Genomic DNA, 13,783 nt, shown 5'->3' with positions numbered 1-13,783 from the left:
AGCAAACCTAGTAAATGCAACAAAATCGTAAACAGTTATATGTGTAAAGTTAGAATACTACAACTAAGGGCTTGACACAGTCTGCATCATGTATTAAACATTATGGCAAGTTCTGGACCATGAGAAACATTTTGATGGTCAGTTCAGTGATATTTATGTATGGGGACGGAGAGAGTAATACCTTGGATAAATACCGAAATAATTCTATTCATCAAATTGGAATTTAAACAACAGTAAAACATTCCTAAGTACAGACAGATATTTATGAGTTTATTTACTTAGCAAAGAAACTAACTCAGAACTGCATCTATATTTGTAAATCCTCTAAGTTGCTGGACTCAGATTACTGAATAGCATTCCAGAGTAAGAAATAAGGTCTTAATCCTCGGTTTGGATTCTTAAGCATAAATTCACACATTATTTCATTAAAATGACTCAATTATTTTTTAAAAAATATTACTATATAATGTATTAGAAAGCTAAAAAGTTTACTTCTTAACTTTTAAGAAAATACGTATTCTTGAAAGAAATACTGAAGTTCAGACTCTACAACTTTTTATCTGTTATTCTTATCTTTTATCAACTCAAAAACATTTACATGTGAAGTTATTGAGAAAAACTTCCAAAAGGAAAAGTGACCAATTCTCAAAAAGGCAAGTTTCTATAGGAGAAAAGTAGGAAGGAGATTTGAAGTTTTTTTTTTTTTTTCCCCCCCACTGGTATGCTCCTTAGAAAGATCCATTATTCTAAAACTATGTGAAAGTATAGCTTTCTTGGGTAAGCTTAACCTTTTTTTCCTCAGAAGAGAGGAATTAAACCATGAAAAGCTAGAATAAAGAGGGTCTGCCTGGAGGGATGTAGAAAAATGTAATTTTAGATTTAAAGTCAGATTGAAAACTGTTTTTTGCCTCAAAGATAAACATTCTCAGTACTCTAAACCATGGCTCTTGAGGCTTACATCTGATGCTCATCTATTTTTCAGTTTAAGACTTTTCCCACTTAAGAAATCAGAACACACACACAAAAGTGATTCTAAGCATGTATACGGGTAAAACTTCAATAGGAGACATAGCTTTTTTCCAAATTTTCCCTCAAGCATTACAGAAGAAAAAGTATCACGAGTTCTAACTGCTTTATGCATATAAAGGATACATTTCTATAGCAGGAAAACCTAGGAAGGTAATGTAAGGCTTGGAGATTTCAAAGCAGTCATAGTCATCCCATAAAATGATATAAATTTAGTCAACAATCCGTTCCGAGTACACAGCTTCATGTAAACCAGGTTTTTGTTACACAATGCTTTGCATAAAGTATTTCTTCAAAATTTTCTCTCCAGAACCGATCTAGTGAGCAGACTGTCAAGCCCTTTACAATTAGCATCATCTTGCATACACAATATTGAAACATGAAGAAACATTCTCCATTATTCATAAAGTCATGTCCATTTACATGCAGAAAAAAGAAATACAGTTTTACTTCCGCAACAAGATCTACACTTTATGAACTGAACCTAAGTTTCTGATTAGCCTAAAAAGGGGAAAAAACATGCAAACAGGGCAAACAACTTTATACATCGTTAAACCTTGTATCTTGAGTAATTTAACATCTCATCACACCGAAATATTGCATTTTATCAACATCATTTAAGAGGGACAAGATAATACATATATAGTTATTTTCCTTTTCAGAACTCAGAAAGAAACACTTATATTATCAAGAAATACTACCACAATCTAAATTCAGTTTGCATTCTTCACATTCAGCTCATTTTAAGCTGTATCTTACCTCATTGCCTTCAATCTTCAGAGAGAATCCAACCATTTCTTCTACTGCCAAAGTTAGCACTGCATCCAGAGACTGTTATAGTTGATAGCATGCTTCGAACAGCAAAAAAGCTGTTTCCTTTGCCAAAAACTGAAGCAATGAGCCCTTACTTGCATTGAATAGCTTGAGGTCATGTGCTCAATCTTTGGTTTCTAATCCTTCTTACAGAACTATAGCACACCAAGGCTGTGGAGATTTCTAAATATTTTTCCTGAACGTTTACTATATTTCTTAGCTTGCTTTCATTTTATTCCCCTCTCCTTCAATCCTCATTTAGAAAATAGATTCAGCTATTCATGTCACAAGTACTAAACAAGAACTCTCCTGCAAACTTTATACCAATTTTCAGGATCAAACATGCATTTTCTAGAGGTCTTAGAGGCACTGGTTTGACGTCATCAATTTCCAATACACACAAAACCAAAAAAATAAGTGATATTATTCAACACCAACATCTAGAAGGCATGGTTTGAGTGTTTGATAAATATGCATCTTTTTTTTTTTTTATGTTTTGAAATAATTTCTTAGTGTTTTCCTAAAAGCAAAACTAAAAGAAAGATCTACTTCAAAGTAAATTTTGGTTTTAATTATAAGTCATCATTCAATATTAAGTTTTTAATTCCATATTAGAAGACCAACCTTTACCATAATAGAAGTATTGATAAGCATATTGCCGTGCCCCAAGCTGAATTATTTTATTCTTTATAGCTTGCTGCTTCCCATGACTTGGATCTTCCAAACTGTCTTTCCCTGGAAACTAGTAGTTTTTCAAACCTCAGGAACCAAAAGTCACTTCCAAGGTGATTTCTTAATGAGATTTCAAAGTAACTAATGACATAAATGCTGAATAGGTCAGTATTTATACTACAGTTGTGACAGAAATGCAAATATGCAGCTGATGCACAGTAACGAACCAGAAAGGTTTAATCTTCAGTCTAAAATTCCATTTCATTAAACTGGAAACCATTTTCCTTTACTTACTGTAAAATCAGTTCAATGTTGAAATAAGACTCAATGCATGCATAAAAACATTGCTGTTGCAGCGATCCTAAATGACAGCAGCTTCTCCTTAGTGTCCAAATCCATTAAAAATTCAACTTTTATCAGTATGTTTTAAAAATGACATGACAATGATGTTTGCATCTTCATGTTTTCTACTTTTTCCAAACCATCAAAGCTTATCCTAAGAATATACATAAACATACAGAAAATACTAAGGTATTGTTGACAGTTTAATCCGTATTCGATAGTCAGCATTTCATTAGTTGCACAGATATAAACAAACCATAAAAAAGCAGCAAACAAGAAGGTACATTTAGTATTTTGTGTTTCATATACCACTATTCACTGGTATTTAAAAAGTCTTGAGCTTTGAAATAAAAATAACACAGACTGGTTTTCTATTGCATCATCACTTTGTTCCTAAAATTGCATTAATTTAGTTTGGACATTCTCCAGGTTACTATTTATGATGGGTAAAGAAATTCCTTCTCCTACACTAAAGCAATCAATATATTTTTGAATAATGATAAGTAAAACACTCCCCAGAGTTCACTAACTGGGTATTATCAACTGAATTTTGCATGTCAAACGCTAAAAAACATGTTATTTAAACTTTCTTAAAAATATTTGTGTATTTGCTGTTTTATGTCATTATATAATTTTGATGTGTGGAGTTTTGTAATATTTCTAATTGATAACTATAATATTCTATATATTGCTAAGAAGTAATAACTTTATAAAACGTATTTATTCTTCCTTTATAAGAGTAATTTACATCAGTGTAAACTCAAAAACATCACTATCACTACAGCTACGTTGAAGGTAGACATAGAGAGACAAACATTTAAACACTGTATTGGTGAAAAAAGACATGTTCACCAGCTCAACCCTTTGCTGATCATCAGCGTTCCTTTGCCAAATTTTGTTTCCTAAATCTGCCTGCTTACATAAACACAGTCTAAAAGGCTTCTGTCAAAATGAGCTAGATCAGCAAATACCTACTGCTTAAATTCATTTAGATCACCCTAACTAAATGGGGCTGGGACTGTTCTCACGAGCAGCTCCACTGGGAGTTTCAGGAGAAACAGAGACTCCCAAGTTCAGAAGCAGCAAGGAGTAATTAGGAATTATGACTTCTAATGGTGCATCTACATTGATAGAGACAGGCATCCAAGTCCACAGTCTGAGGGAACTGTACTGTACTAAGCCTATTAATACCACTAAAGCAATGGAACTGACCTTACTGCCTGAATACTTGACTCTGATTTCAAAACAAAACAAAACAAAACAGCAGCATCTGAACCCAAAATGATGTCTCAGATCAAAAGCACAATTCCAAACTGTTGTGATATTTACCTACGAAATTTGTTGAGGCACTTCTACGGGAACATAGCAGAAGTGCAAGACTCAGAAAACAGTCTTATTATATTAAGGAATAAAATCAAAATGAAAAAAATGCTGATTGAACATCATCAAAATTTCTTGAAAATGATAACCAAGTTCATTTTCTGAAGAAAACCCTATATCATTAGTTTTCTTTTTGTTTGTTTGGGAGAAGAAGGAGGATATAAAAGATTGCTTTTAGCTGCGTCTGCCTACTCTATTACTAATATTTTTGCTTTTTCTTCTTCTGCTGTGCAACAAACATATTAACACTTACTCTCTTAATGTAAGACTAACTCCAAGCAAACTGGAATTGATGCAGTTCTTGGAATCATCCACAGAGTGATGGCACACAGAGAGACTGGAGTACTTCCAAACAAGCGAAGAAAAACCAGTACCTCACATTCCTTGCCCAGGTGAAGGATAAACAGACAAAAACAAACAAACAAAAAACACAACACAAAACACAACAAAACTCAAACCCCCAAGACAGATGTAGAAAAGTGAAAAGTGGAACAACAGAAGAATGTTGCTCAAGGTGAAAGTAATCAAAGATAAAATAATAATTTCTGCTTTGAACAATTATTTTATTACAGTTCCTAGAAAAACAATGCTTCAAGCCAAGAGCTTTTACTGTCAACGGACAGGTAGATTGTGGGACACAACTGAAAGCTACAAGAAAGGTGAGGCGTATCAGCAGGAGTTAATAAATGGTTTGTAATGACAAATACATTTTTAAATAATCATAAAACGTTAAAAGAGTTGGCCAACAATATGAGAACCTGTAGCCCCAAGGAGCAAAGAGCTTGGCTCGTGGTTTCACTAAAATCAAAAGGTAAAGAAAAGGATTACCTCAGATGAACTTAAAACTTATTTAATGGGGAATTTTTCAACATGCCAACCCTCACACCTGAACACACTTTGAAGAGAATACCTATATATTTTCAAAGTGCATGATGTTAAAAAGAGACATCATGAAAGAATGAAGACCAGGCAAGCAAACTATTGGGATTCTGACTTACAGGTCACAATAAAAAAGAATGGAAGCCAATGAAATAATTAGAAGAAAATTATGTTTGAATGAAGGAACCACTGTTGTACTTGATGCTTCCACCTAACTACACGGTAAGTACATTTTGAATCCAATTCATTGACTATGGGCATCACATCCACAGATGCTCACACACCCAACAGGGGTTAAATTCCTCCCCTCGCCCAAGAAATAGAGCCTCAATCACGTAAGCTAAACAAGATTCTAATGTCTACCCAGCTGATACCTGTTAAAGGTATCCGTAACAGAAACAGAACAGGTTTAGCTAGTTTAAGTGTTTTTTCCTTCAAAACAAAACCGTTTTTTCCAGGTACAGTTTGACTTAGTGCTTTAGAACTTCCATTTCAAAGGGCATCTGCTTTCAGCATTTGTTGATATTACAAGCAAAAAATCTACTACTGATCCCATACAGTCTTACATACAGAATCAGAAACAGAATTCAAATGAAAAATCAGGAAGAAAAAAAAAGTTGCTCCTCTTTCTGCCTTTTAATGACTGCCAATTATTCAACCTTCTGACTATGCCATACATAACATTTCATACTATGCTCATAGAAAATCCAAAGTATGTGTCTGAAACAAAAAGCTGAAACCCAACATATCCTAGTTCTTTGTACAGCAACAGCAAAGATTTTCCTCAAAGTGATTTTTATTTTCAAGTTATTTCTTGAGAAAGTTGATAATGGGAATAAGTCTTTGCATGCTAACTTTGTTCTTTATCTATTTTACTTCTCTTTTTAATACTTAAATACCAAAACAGCACATAAAACCTCAGTCAAGCCAGACATAAATCCTACAGTGACTGGATTTCTTACTGCATATTTGCTACTGACCTGCTCTGAATGTGTCAATACGTAGGGCATAGTGCATTTTGTTTGCTAAATATGTATTTCTAGTTTGAAGGAGGCTGATCTACAAGCTACAGATCTGAATCAGTCTTTATACATATTCCTTTCTAGAATAGGAGTCAGAAATCAAATGATATCTTACAACACTAAGCAGACAATTAATTTCGATCAAAGGAGTATATTGATACTGTCAGAATTAAGATAGCTATAGCTGACATACTGTATATATCAATTGCTCAAGATTTTGGCAATTAAAGATGAAATGTAGACCTTTTAGGGATTAGTTGCTATTAGTTTAAAATACTTCCATTCGTGTAATACTGGTCATACTTAATATCTCCTTACAGAAAATAAGAAAATTTGCTGACTCATTTGCGTTACATTAATGCTGTTGTCGAAAATAGCAACAATTCTACTAGAAAGAAGAAAAATATATTAAAAAAACACTGTAAATAGGCTGGATGGTAATATATATGTATAAATATATATATATTTTTTTTAATTCAGAAAAGGGTAAGAGAAAAAATTCCAATATATTCCCAGGTGAGGGTAAAGGAGGAAAGCACAGGTATCATCAAGACAGCATTCTAAGAGATCCCCTAAGCCCAAGAAGGTTTATTGAACTATGGAGGCATCTGAGTAACAGAACTGGGCAAGAAGCTTTAAGACGTTTAATTAACCATTTACCTGTACCAGTTCCTGAAGTTGATTAGCAATAAATGTTGTTTCTCAAACATGGATGAATTTACTAGAAGAAAGGCTATTTTAGACTTTCACTTTTATTGTATTTTTATACTGTATTTGGTATCTGTTGTAAAGATCTGTTTTTCTCCAATACTTTTGATCAGTGACAAAGAAGCAGAAAATATCATTTTAAGATATGCAATAAACTAGAATGGAATAAAAATATTCTGGAAAACAGGATTACAATTCAAAATCATTTTGATAAACTAGAGATAACATCCAAAAGAAATTCGGTAAATACTAATGTAATACACTGCAGTGAAGGAGTGGAAAACAAAACAAAACAAAACAAAACACCAACAATTAACAAAACACAAAAACAAAAACAAAGTCACAAATGCAGATGGTCTGGAATGCAGAGAGACTGAGGAAAAATTACTTCATCATTATACTGGACAATAAATTAAACATAAAGCTAGAAAGGTGTTAAAACTCCAGATTTTTTCAAAGATTGCGCTTACAGTCAAGGAAAGGGAAGGGGGGCCCATATATTGAAGAATATATTTTCTCCAATGTATTAGTGTAATCTGTAATTAGACGGGAGCTAAAGAAATAGATGAATTCCAGTAACACTTCCTTTTAGCTTCATTAGCCTTGTGTCATTTTTTAATTCTTCCTGATATTATTTTATTAACTTTCACTCTTTCCCATTAGACACTCAATTCATTAGAACTTGCAGAGAAAGCCTGGGACCATGGCATTGCTGCAAAATATCCTGCCTTGAAAATTGTATTCCATTAATAGGCAAGCACATTAGCCCTCTTAATGATGGAAACATAAAGAGATTCATAATTTTGCATCGTGCCTAATACTTTAAGGAGCACATCCCCTCATAAATCTATTTCCAACTAATATGTTTTATGTACAAAGAATACCAAACAAATTTTTGTGCCCCAATATGAGCTACTAAAAGCCACCAAAACTTTTTTGGCTACATTAACAAATCTGCTGTTTGCCTTATGACAAATAAGGGAAGAGCACTGTGGATGGTACTGAATTAAAAAATCATCCTTTTAATTAAAAATTGTATTAGATGGTGCAAATGAAAATTGAAATAACATACTGACCCTGACAGGCTTCTTAGTAATTAATTCAAATCACTACTGGAAGCTGTTCTTAATTTAGCAATGAAATTTGCACAATAACTTTTTATTAAGACAGTAAAATTGATGCACAGTAGTGACTTTATATCCTCCTTCTACTTTCCTATAAAATCTATTTTTACTTAATCGACTAATTTTCATGATGGTTAATCACAAGCCCATTTATGACAGCTTATTCCCCTCACATTAAAAGATGCACAAGCCTATAGTGGCCCATTATACAAAGAAAACAGAGTATTGTTCAATGATGTGAGCAAGTTAAGCATATGCACAAAAGTGAACATTGTACGGTTGTTTTGACAACCCTACAATGCTACTCAGTGGATTTCCTGTGAAGGAGACATTTAAAACTCATAGACCAGCCTATAGACATTTGCTCATTCAACATGGCTTCACATGAGTAGTAGCTGCAACACAAGCTCAGGAAGCCTTTTGCTGGTGATGTGGTGCCATCTGCTGTCTGTATCGGAATCTCAAACCGAGACACATTTTTGAGTGTTTTTAACTTACCCAGCATTGCACAGTACGATACTGTGGAAAGCACAAACTAGCACTTTTACACAAAACACATGAAAATTCATGCTCTAAATAAATCTAGTTAACTAATATTTTATCTGAAGTGCTTATTACTTTTATGCTTAAGTAGCACTAGCACTTAGATCTAACCATGAGTTTATATATGCACATATGAAACTGAATTTTTGCAGGGAATACAGCTACACTATCAGTGGGTGAATTTCTTCTCTACCTTTACTTCCTTTTGTAACTAAAGCCAAACTAATCTAGATAGTATTTTAATAACCAAATTTCAGAACAAGTATCAAAACCATTACATTGTTTTCCCCTTCCTCCCACTGAAACTCAAAATTTAGTTTAAAAGTGACCGCAAACTTGCATCTAAAATTACAGAAACCATCATTTTTCCTGAAATGTTCAATGGTGTATTATTAACCAGGCTTAGAAGAGAATGAAATTGGGAGGCTGGTGAGCGTTCTGAGCAGGGTATCCCAACCCAGCATGTAACGTGCTACATTGGTCTTTGGCAGCAGTTGTTTCCTCTGTGTGAACAGAAACACCATTTTTGTTTACAGTTATTCAAGAAGTTTCAATTACCACTTTTTCTTTGGAAGTTAAGAAGCAGACTACAACCTGAAAAAGAAGAAATCTGGTTTTCCCTTCATAGTCTCTGACTAAAAAATAAATACACAGGATGAGATACACTAGTTTAAAAATGCCAATCGAAAATGTATGTAGGTAGGTAGAGTTAGCTTCAACAGTTTTTTACTGCCTTTGTCGAATACTGCTGTTTGAGAGGCAATTCTAGTTTTAGAACTAGAAACTATAGAATAGACACTATAATTATGTTTACAGCAAAACTTAGTACGGTTTATTTTTACCTAAAAAGGATGTAAGAATTTTCTATTCACACTTAGAGGTGAGATAAATCAAAAGTAAAAGTACCCTTGTAAAGGCATCAGTCATTACCTCTAACAAAAAATTCCAACTAAAAATTATTTAAATAGTTCATTTAAAAATATTTTAGGTACAGATACATAACTCATTAAAAATGTTAAATTCAGTATATAAATCATACATGCACACAGATGTAACACAACATATATACATAGATACTACACACAAAGTTGCAAATCATTATATTTAACCTAGAACTGAGAATTAGTTGCTTGTTAAAGGGGAAGAATATAAATTAAGATTTAAATTGTAACAAAATAATGTGAATCAAGATTAAAATAATCTACTTAACCAAAGCCTTCTATTTGTTGACTCAAAGCTATCTATTCTATGTGTCTAGAGACACAAACCGCTGTACAGCAGTAAAGCACACAGCAGAATATCTCTGTGATTTCAGCTCTAAGAGAGTCATAAAACTCAGGTTAATTTCAGCTCCTTACTTAGATGATGTGAGTTCTTTAGAGGATGGGGTGAGACAGAAGAAAAAAACTAAATTATTCCCAATTTCATTATAAACAAACATAATGATTGGAAGATATAAATTTTCTGGAAAAAAAATAAAAAAAAAAGTTTTATTTAGGCAAATCAAAATCAGTGTTTTCTTTCAATCTTCATCAGTACTACAACCAGTCTGTAATAAAGCATTAGAAGATGACAGGAAATTTAATTATGTTTTCTTCTTTCTCCTCAGAGCCAATCAGTATTTTACTTGTAGTTTATTCAACTGACATTAATAAAAGTAGTGCAGCTGAAAACTTCAGAAAAAAAATGAGAGATTTAGTAAAAAATGCTCAAATGAAATGACAGTTGAAGATTTGGGGGGCTGATGGGAAGCAATGGAAATTTACTTAGGGAATAAAGAGTTCAAAGAACACAGTTTAAAGACTGAAAGAGTCCTAAACCAGGCCTAAACCAGTGTGTTTCCACAGGGGAAACAATTTCTTCCATCAAAATAAATAAATAGATTATTTCTGTCAGATACAAAGTATGAATTTCTATGTATTTAAATTTTCTAACAGATACACCAAGTTATTAGCACTGTCATCTTTTCTAAGCAAAGAAAAAATCCTTGGAAAGAATGGAGAGAATATACTTCAAGTAGTTACTGTAAAGTAGTGACTGAATAGACCTTTTGCATCTATCTCACCTTTCTGTTATTCCAAAGCAGAATTATTTGAAGTCTACAAAAGATTCCAGTTAAAACAGGATCTAGCCCAGTGCTATACTCTCTCCTTTTGCATATACTCTCTTCAGTGCCATCCAAGAAAAGGCACTGACCACTTTCAATTAGGTCCTCTTCAACTCAGTTCTTGAAGAATTGGCTTGTTCGAGGTCATGGCTTGCCCAGCCACACAATCTTTCAACCATAAATGCCCAAAAGAACTCATTACCTGAAACACCATTATCTTTAGCTTACTAACAATTATATTTCACTAGCCTAAGGAATCAATACAATAAGACTGAGAATGTTTAATCTTTCAAATCAAGTGAAATATACAAATGAGAAGATCCTTACTTTCTTCTAAGAAGTTTAACATTCTGTATTAAATGACTCCAACTTTTTAACACATTTCATCCAGAACCTGCACTGACTATCATGAACTTCATAAAATACTGGTAACAGAAGGTTCTTTGAAAACATGCTACTATCACCATATTCTAGCCAGGAAGAAAACTACAATATAGAAAAGGATAACTTTATGCTACTTGATTTGTTTTTGCAAAAGACTGTAGTTAAGGCTATTATCCACTAAGTGGCATTATCAACTCAAACATGTAAATTTGACAAAAAATAATCATAGTACAGTTCGTTTTTCCTCCTAGAAACAAATTCATGGAAAACATTTTCTTTGGATGTTTCATTTTATTTAAGTTTGTCAGATCTTTTGACAGAGTTCCAAACAGGCAAATATATTAGAAAACCAACATTACCAGCTTATTCTTCATGCAAATATCAAGCAGAATAGAAACAAGAACATTTGCAAATATCTAGCAGAATAGTCAGGTCAGAAATAAAACTATCATGATAGACATATTAAACAAACCAAAAATATTACAGTAATATGAGCTCAAATTAGATAAAGGTATTATAAGATATTTAAAAAGTAGCTGGCATTTCAGAACTGTTGTGCATCAACAGTTCTAGTACTTCCTACTGTAAAATATAAAGGCACCAGAAGTCACACCAGATGTTTATTTTACTTTAGATGAAATACTTTTTAAAAAAAATTAAATCTAATACATCAGGTAAACTAATTGATTGTTGCTAATTGATGCTAAAAGGTATTTAAAAAATACCATCCATTTGAAAGTAAGAAAAGTATTTATAACATTTCAGTAATTAGTTAAGGGTCAGTTTTCAAAATGTTACTTAATAATAAAAGAAAGAAAATATGGGTTTCTGAGAAAAGTTTACTGGAGCAAAAGCATTTAGAAACAATATAAATAGAAGAAAAATGTATTAGATCGAAACTCTCATTTTAAAATAGGTTTATTCTATTCCTATTGTTAGTCCCTCATCTTTTATCACTGTCACTTTATACGTAGAACTGCTGAAAATAAAAAGGAAAAAACTAGTGTCACTGTATAAGTCTAGGAAAATGAAATAAGCAATTACTTCTGTCTCTCTTTACCACTTCAAAGCATGTATTTTAAGCTTGTGAAATGTCCTATACATGTACTCATGTGAACATACAATGCTAGAAGAATCAAGACATTCTTTTTGTTTTCCTTTTACTTTTTTTTTTTAATTAAAAAAGGGGATTTTTTTTTCCTCACTGGTCACAGAGGAATTGCATTAGGACATAGTCCTTTTTCCCTACATCCGCCTACGACAAACATTTGCTGCAAGTCAGCGACTCCAAAACCAAATTGTTTACAATTAACTCAAAAAGCCATTTAAAAAAATGTTTCTTTGTTCCAGTTGGAAAGAGAGACAGCCAGATGTGTGGCTTGTTGATCTTGCTCTTTTCTGACCTCTGAGTGTAGGAAGAACTGTAGCTGAGGAAGGAAGTCAGCAAGTTGTGTTAATGAAGGTGAACATTGCAAAAAGAAAAAGATGTTTGCATTTTTTTTTTATATAAGAAAAATACCTTTGAAGCAGTTTTTATTTAAAGAAAAAAGGTATTAAAAGCCTTTCTTTTTGCTAGTGGTGAAATATTAGAACCTTTGTTTCTAGAAAAGTCACTAAAGAGTACAGGTTTTGTTACATTTAAAAAATTCAATCCTTAATTTCAGGAATTTCATAAAGTTTCATCACTGTAAATTAGCAAACACCTCATCATTAACACCTGCTGAGAGACTGTCCTCCTTTGAGAATGCAAAATTCAGTAAAGACATTTAAATTTTGGACTCTGACTGAGTCATACTCTATTATTACTGACAATAATCAGACCTAAAGCTGAGTTCCAGATTGAGAGTGCACCCACCTCTTTGTAAAACACATCTGGCAAAACCCCCAAGACAATGAACAATGTTTTCTACATTACCTTTCTTCACGCTTCTCCCTGAAGCACACGTGTGCTTTATAAATATTCAACAATGAATTAAAGTAATCTGAGTTGAAAACTATTCATTACATGGTACTATTGATGCAGTACACACCAAGATATTCCACTAGCGTAATAAAGAACAATCTCTCAAAGACTTCACACTAACAGACACGAAACATTATCACCTTATTTCTGAACTTTGAATTATTTTGTGGAAAATGTCTAAAATGTATTCTAAAGTTCTGTGACTACTGGCCCTCCTTTTATCATGGTACCTGTCAAGGCAGTGAAAGTTACCATACTTGAGGTGCTAAGAATGCATTTGCATGTGAAGCAAAAATTTACACCAGATACTCAGTTTTAGATATTATTTTTGGCACCTAAGCATCAATCCAGACTCATCAGTCAGTGAATGAAGATTCCAAAATGTACTATACGCACCTAACTTGATTGTCTGAATTAAGCAAAATTTATGAAGGTACTCTCCCTGCATTGCTCTCTTCACACTAGTGACAACTCACACTAGTTTTGGTAGAAAATGATAATGCCTAAGTTTTGTCAACTAGTTACTATTTCAAGAATATACTTACCATCCAAAGACCTGAACAATATCATCATAGTTCATCTTTCAACATATGCTTATTATGTTACTATTTAATTAAGAATTTATTATGTATTCTTTGAAAACAGGAAATTGAAAACTAGTTTACTCTCTTCCCACCCGACGTGGAAAATGTTATTAGATCACCAAACACATGAATATATACACACAAAAACATTTCTGAGAACAGTTATACAAATGTTTAATCTGATTCCAGAGAATTAGAACAGTATTTCAAGTCATACATTCTGAAACTTTTCTAAG

General features: G+C 32.9%; 1 long non-coding RNA gene across 2 annotated transcripts in view; it reads right to left on the bottom strand.

Moving 5' to 3' along the window:
- Nucleotides 1-2,300: 2,300 nt before the first annotated feature.
- The window catches only part of LOC310896416, a 33,017-nt gene continuing 21,534 nt past the window's right edge, over nucleotides 2,301-13,783 (bottom strand). For both annotated transcript variants that reach the window (XR_014581460.1, XR_014581463.1), the window contains one exon: nucleotides 2,301-12,427. This is a non-coding gene — a long non-coding RNA (uncharacterized lncRNA). The remainder of the gene's footprint in view (nucleotides 12,428-13,783) is intronic.

This window comes from Anser anser (genome assembly GCF_964211835.1).
Source record: "Anser anser genome assembly, chromosome: 3".
Classification (NCBI taxonomy): domain Eukaryota; kingdom Metazoa; phylum Chordata; class Aves; order Anseriformes; family Anatidae; genus Anser; species Anser anser.
The sequence above is the reverse complement of the archived record's forward strand: the minus strand, read 5'-3'. Positions and strand labels throughout refer to the sequence as shown.